The sequence below is a fragment of the Tauraco erythrolophus genome, chromosome 14 (genome assembly GCF_009769465.1).
Source record: "Tauraco erythrolophus isolate bTauEry1 chromosome 14, bTauEry1.pri, whole genome shotgun sequence".
Taxonomy (NCBI): domain Eukaryota; kingdom Metazoa; phylum Chordata; class Aves; order Musophagiformes; family Musophagidae; genus Tauraco; species Tauraco erythrolophus.
In genome coordinates, this window is record NC_141478.1 from 1,549,610 (window position 1) to 1,556,141 (window position 6,532).

Genomic DNA, 6,532 nt, shown 5'->3' on the forward strand with positions numbered 1-6,532 from the left:
TTTCTACTCACAGATGAAATTTTATGATCTGCTAATGTAGATGTTGAGGACAGGCAGCTACATAGGCTGCTCAAACTACAGAAATCAGAGTTCCTGAATTCCAGACCCATCATTGACACTAGACTGATACACGACCTTTGGCAATTCACTTCAACACGATTTTAGATGGAAACTGCACTTACTGGAGTGCTACAAAAGTGAGTTTTGATGTCACACTTTAGTGAAAGGAAATAACATTTTGGGGTTAGTATTTCAGAAGTCCCCCACTTCCCAGTATAAGATTTTTCTCGTTTGAACTAGAAATTTATATTCGAAGGAAGCCTGGGTCTAGCAGAACATTCCTTGTTGCTTGTCCCCCCAAATTTTTCAAGAGTTCCTCACTCCAAATTCTATTTTGGATCAAATCTGAAATGTTTCATTCAACATAATGGGAAACATAGATAAAGTCTGACCTATAGTTTAAGGAATGGCAAATAGAAAGTATTATCACCAAGTAGAAAAGTCCTATTTATTACAACACTGAAATGAATGAATTTATTACTGAAATAAAACCTCGTGTAATAAAGGGCAAAAGTAGAAGGTATTTATGTTTAAGGGTTGGGGTGTTTTCTTGCCTGAATTCAACAGGTTTTACTCCTTATCAGAGGGATTCAGAGGGACTGAATCCCTGCCCTTTCACTGTTATTTACAGAAATCACAAAATGAAACCTTGCCACCTCTAATTCGGAATTTTAGCCCAGCCTAAACACTGCAGGAAATCCTGTGAAGCTTTGGTGCCAGTTTGAAACCCAGCAGAAATAGCTCCATCAGCACATGCTGCGCTGCAGTTGGCAAGTGGAACAAGGTCCTACACTTCTGCTGCTCCCATCTTCATCACTTCCACCACAACCAACAGAGCACACTGGACAGGACAGAGTTTTTTTAGTACTGGCAGAAGTTCCTACGGCAGCTGCACCGGTAATTATGCCAGGAAATATGTCCCATGAATCACATTCCTCTTCAAGTCCCCTGCCCAAGAACTGTCCTCACTTTCATCTTCACTACTTAAAACTGTCAGACTGGAAAGCTCCCACGTCCAAGGCAGCAAGTTGTCTACAATACCCTCTTTCTACAGCAGGTGCTTCTTATTTGGAGTGTTAAGAAAGAAATGCACTCCGTTCTTCTGAAGCACTTCTGCTAAACCAAAAGCAAATCATTCTGCAAAGTAAAAAAACTACAAGTGCATTTCCTCTCCCCCCCCCCTCTGAAAAGAGTAGAACTGGTCAAATACTCCCAAAAGTCTTAAAGTCTTAGTGGAACAGTAGGGCTGCTGTACTTTCCAGTGCACTCACACTGCTGGTATGCAGGCCATGCAAAAACCTGACATCATGTTCTTGTTCCTTTAAGTTACTCACACTGCTATAAAAAAAAAAACCAACCACCACCCCTTTCTATTAATCCCAGCACACACAGGTTTGACAAGAATCTCTGAATTTTCTATTTTGAGTCCTCCCAATGTCTCGTCATCTTCAGGAAGAGCTAAATCAGTCCTGCAAACTCTTTTCAATAAACTTCATTTTATACACTTTCATTCTGACATCATCATTTATCGTAGTTTCCACTTTAGTTACAAAATATAACACCACATATTTTCAGCTTTGAATTTTGGTATGTAACCTCAAACTTTTTGTACTAAAAATTGCCTTTTTTCTTTCCTACCGCTGATTTTGTGATATATTCCATCACACTATAGTTGAGTTTATCAGCTTTTTTAAAGGAATTTTATCAGGAGTTTTGCAAGACTCTCTGAAGTTCTTTTCCTACTTCTGTGTTGACCCACTCACAGACTTCTGACAGGCTAAAAAAAAAACAAATATATATATATAGTGCTGATTTCCTACCCTCCCTCCTGTCACATGCCTAACAAGTTATTGTATTTTGATTCTCCACAAACTGCTCTGGGAAGATGCACGGCCTGCTCATCTGACTTCCAAGTTATGCCATTTCTTCAATTTAGGATTTTTTCCACTTTCATGTTATACACGCATTTTTCCACCAAAATATCCTGAAGGTCTATGTAGTAACTAAGCTAATCCATGATATTTTTGGCTTACAGTGTCTAATTCATGAGATTTAAACAAAGTTCTGAAGTTGATCATAGACAGGACAGCTTGTAAAAATAAGACCAACAGCAGTAAGAATGGTGGAATATTCAATTACAAAATAAGTAACTAACTAAATAATTATTTTTCATTTGTTAAATCCTGTAGAGTAAAATGAAGCATCAAAGCCATAAAAAACCCACTTATTTGTAATGATGTCATCCTACCTTCATAATAAAATGATTAATGCTTCAGAAAAGAAACAGGAAATTTGCCAGTTTACATGAGGAACGATCTGGTTATCTAAAGAACACCAAAGAATAAACTTAAGGAATACTCTTAAGGATCCTTTTCACAAAAAAGAGACAACATACAGTGTTACCTCCTGGTTAAAATAAACAAAAAAAATGCTCCAAAACTTACCTAAACCCTGTCCTAAAAGTGCCTGAATTACAGCAACCAGTTTTGGTAGGAAATAAAAAAAATGTATTTGACAAACAGAAACTTGCAGGAGGGTGCAAAAGACTTTAAACTATTTCAAAAGCTGGTGTACAAGTTACAGAAGGTTTACGGGTGTCTATATTGATGAGTCAATTCTGTAGACCAGCAAAAAAGTGTGGAACTTTATTTCTTCCCTTGTTTTGTTAATTATGAATTTCTAGGCTTCACTAGTACGCCTTGTATCATGCAAATAAAATTGAAACAACATCCTACACTCAACTCTGGAAAAACAAAGCCAGTTTTGAGACATACCAAAAGTATTCACCTCTTCTTCTCCTAATTTGCTAACTTAAACCAGCTGCTTCCCATTCTATACATTGCTTTAAATAACCTTTCTTCATTTCTTGTCTGAGCTTCCCAGTTGAGTACCAGTCTCTTACTTAAAACGCTGCGAGAAAACAGAATATTGTCACAAATGTGGAGAATTTGCAAGCAATTAATGCAGAAACCAAGGAGAATCACTCAAAAGCCAGAGCAATTACACACCAGTCCCAGCAGCAAGCACTGAAAAACATATTGTTTTGAACTTGCCCAACTCCCTCAAAGGGCTGATTGCATTTGAAAAACGAGCAAATAACAGCACGCAAGAACCCTTCTGGGTTTAGACTTGACCAGTTTACACCTTGCTAACCACTACCGGGAGAGATTTAAACAACTGGACGACAGACAGAAGGCCCAGCACGAACATCCAAGCATCTTACTACAGTAGTAAGCTCCAGAGCTTATTCATCCAACGTCTTGAGCTCTTCTTCTGCCTTTTTTTTATTCTGCCTATAGCACTCCCCTATTGATTTTAAGGGTCTCAAAGTGTAAATTTGTGTTGTCAGAAAATTTATATCGTTTCTCTATGCTCATTTTGTCCCCTTTTCCCAGAATTCCTGGATACCAGCCATCAATACTGTTCTAAATTCCCCTTAATGACCAATACTCCAGCTATGCTGAGGGGTGGGGAAGTTAAGGGTGAGAAAACGGACAATTTCAGAATGGAATTTTCTCTTTCCACTTACCATATCTACATACACAGAAATGACTGAAGAAGATGTTACACAAAACATGAAGGAATGCATTGTCTAGAGCAGCAGGAACAAACAAGATACCAGTAGACCTACAAAGGAGTATTATAAGGCACAAAAAACAATCAGTAGCTCGTTTCAGCAAACGCTCAGCTACCCAGCAACTTTACACAGGATTTCACACATCATGCATATGCTTCATGTACAGGAGCCCTTCATACGAAACTTGTGTTAGTGTAAGGCTGAAGTATTTGTCCTAAAAACAAAACAAAACTGAAGGAAATAAACATGGAGAACGATCCATAACAACATATAAACTGTGGATGAAATCACCTAACTGACCAAACTGCAGTTCCATTAAATAAGTTTTTAAAGCTAGATCAGAAAATACCTGAAAGATTAACTGTAGTGATTACTCACAGTATTAACTTCTTTGTACTTGAGCTTCAGAAACCAGAACATACAGATAAGAGCAGAGAATATTTTGATCTTCTAAAGGGAGAATGACCAGGGACCCCACAGGGATCCCACTGTAAACAGGGCTCAGACCATTCCTGCCACTCCGCTCTGTTACGGAGTTGGACAACACAGGATTCCATACACTCTGTCAGTACTCAATATTTATAATCAATGACATCTATAAAGATAGTCGACAGCTTTATTCATAGAAACACATAATAAAAATTCCTCAACTAAGACTTAGTATTGCTTCATCAAAATACAAGTTTGTTTCTCTACTACAAAGAAAAAAAAAACCCGATCTTTAGTTCAAGTGGCATCATCACATCCATTTTTAAAGTTGATTTATATTTTTCGTATCCTAAAAGTATTAGTCAGTTCAGTGACCAGATTTTTTTTGTTGCTGTTGTTGTTGTTTAAGAAAAGCTGTACTCTGCAAAGATGTTATTTAACATTAACATTTATTTACTGTTGCGATAAGACGCTTAGAGAGTTGGCTTGTGGAACATCTCCATCCAATTTTAGTTCTCCAAACAGTTCTCAAGACTTCTCAAACCCTCACAATACAGTATGCACATGAATGGGACAGAGAGCAAGTCAACAGTTTTAAACATCTAATTTTGGTTTTGAACTTTGAATAAGTTTCCCCCAACAGTTTGGAAGGGGGCATTTTATACAACCTTATATAATTAGAACACATTATTTCTCTGAGAAAACGGAGGAAAAAGTACCTCTGTATTCTCAGAAACTTTTTCTTTTTAAATATTACGTTGGTTTAGTTAATACCTATAGACACTCTGTTTCCATGAGAAAAGTTCTTTCCCAAAGGTCTTCGCCTGTGCCATGAAAACAAATTCCAGACCAAGCTTTCCTTTGTGAAGCCTCAGCCCGGGGGGCACCTTTGTTCACACCTGTAAAGGAGAATTTAAAACAGAGCTAAAATAAAATTCACCCTAATCCAAAAGTCTTAAATGCTTTGTAAAGTTTATATTCTAAAATTACCACAGTAACTTCTGCTATGTTGAAACCAGTGCCGCAGAACAACAAACGACTTAGATAAAACTGAAATCCAACAGCTCTAACAGCTAAATCAGAACGAGGCCCTAAATCATCACAAAAATAATAACCTGTGGCAGAATACTATTAAGTTACACTTTTTACCTTAAGCTGGATCCAGCCTGACCCTTCTCCCAGCTCACACGCTCTCAACGGAACTTGTGCTTCGTCGTCAGCTGCATTCGCTACGGTTTACCCGCAGACGACACAGGTAAGAGCATCACCTCCATCCTGCACTGCAAAACATTTCGACAAGACAGTTTTCCAGCAATTCTCATCTTTTTGTTGACACTGAACCCCGAACGTTTCCAACAACACTCCGGGATTTTCCCAGCCCTACCTTTTCGGCCACCGGAGGCGAAGGGAAGGGTAACAACTCCCCGAAACTCCAGCGACCCTGCGCGAAGGGAGAAGCGGGAATGTCGCTAAGCAAATGAATCCCGTTTTACCGACCCCCTGCTGCGCCCAAGGAAAACGGTCCCGGGCGTTTATCAAACCAGCCAGAAGCACCCGGAGCCCAGCCCGCTGCCCGAACGCCAGCGGATCCGACACCTGACGCGGACAGACAGCCCTGCCAGGGCATACTTGGCACCTCGTTTCAGCAGCCTGCCTGGCAAAGGATACAGGAGAACAGAGCTCCTCCTGGCAAGGCGGGCGCTGCCCCCCGCCCCATCCAACAACCGGCCGCGAGTACCGGCGAACCGCGCGGCTTCTGCGGGCACCGTCCCCCGGAGCAGCTCCGCGCATCTCCCGGGACGCTTTCCAGAGAGGGAGCGGACCGACCCGGGATCGCTCTGCACAACCAACGCCTTCCTGCCCTCCCTTTCTCCACCGGAGCCCTCGGCAGCCCCTTCCGCGGCAATTCCCCGCGCTGACCGCCTGGCACAAGCGGCGCCGACCCGCTACGCGCTCCCCCGCCGCCGGGACCCGGCTCGGGGCCCGCAGGAGCTCCCCGACGGAGCAGCGCGGCTTCGCCTCCCCTCCCGGCCGCCGCCACGGTGATGGGCGCCCCTGCCCCTCCTCCTCCGCCGGTCCGCCCGCCCCCCCCGCTCTCCCCGCCCCCCGCCGCCGGCGGCCCGCGCGCCATTCCTCGCGCTCCGCCGCCCCTCCGCCGCGCCGCTCCGCACCTTTCCCTCCCTCCTGGCTCCGCGCCCCTGCCCGGGCGGCTCCGGCTCTAGCGCCGCTCCCCGCCCCGCGCCTCGGCGCCTCCCCCAGGATCCGGCAGAGCGGCGGGGGGGGAAGGTGGGGGGGAGGAAAAGGCAGAGCGCGCCCCATCCCCGGCGCGGAGCCGCCGCCGCTCCTTCCCCATCAGCCACCAGCACGGAATGATCCTCCGCTCCCAGCCGGGCTGTCCCCCTGGCCGGCTTCGCCGCTCCCCCATTGGCTTCCACCGCCCCTTGCCCGCCCCATTGGCTCCGGCCT

At 43.9% G+C, this 6,532-nt stretch overlaps 1 long non-coding RNA gene across 2 annotated transcripts; it reads right to left on the reverse strand.

The window, feature by feature from the left end:
- Window positions 1-4,458: 4,458 nt before the first annotated feature.
- Window positions 4,459-6,294, reverse strand: LOC147527831 (uncharacterized). 2 transcript variants are annotated; one of them, XR_015222542.1, is made up of 4 exons: window positions 6,238-6,294; window positions 5,451-5,507; window positions 5,216-5,346; window positions 4,459-4,965 (listed from the first exon to the last, which is right to left on the reverse strand). It is a non-coding gene; the product is annotated as an uncharacterized LOC147527831 (long non-coding RNA). The 2 variants fall into 2 exon arrangements; XR_015222543.1 differs by lacking the exon at window positions 5,451-5,507.
- Between the last annotated feature and the right edge of the window lie 238 nt (window positions 6,295-6,532).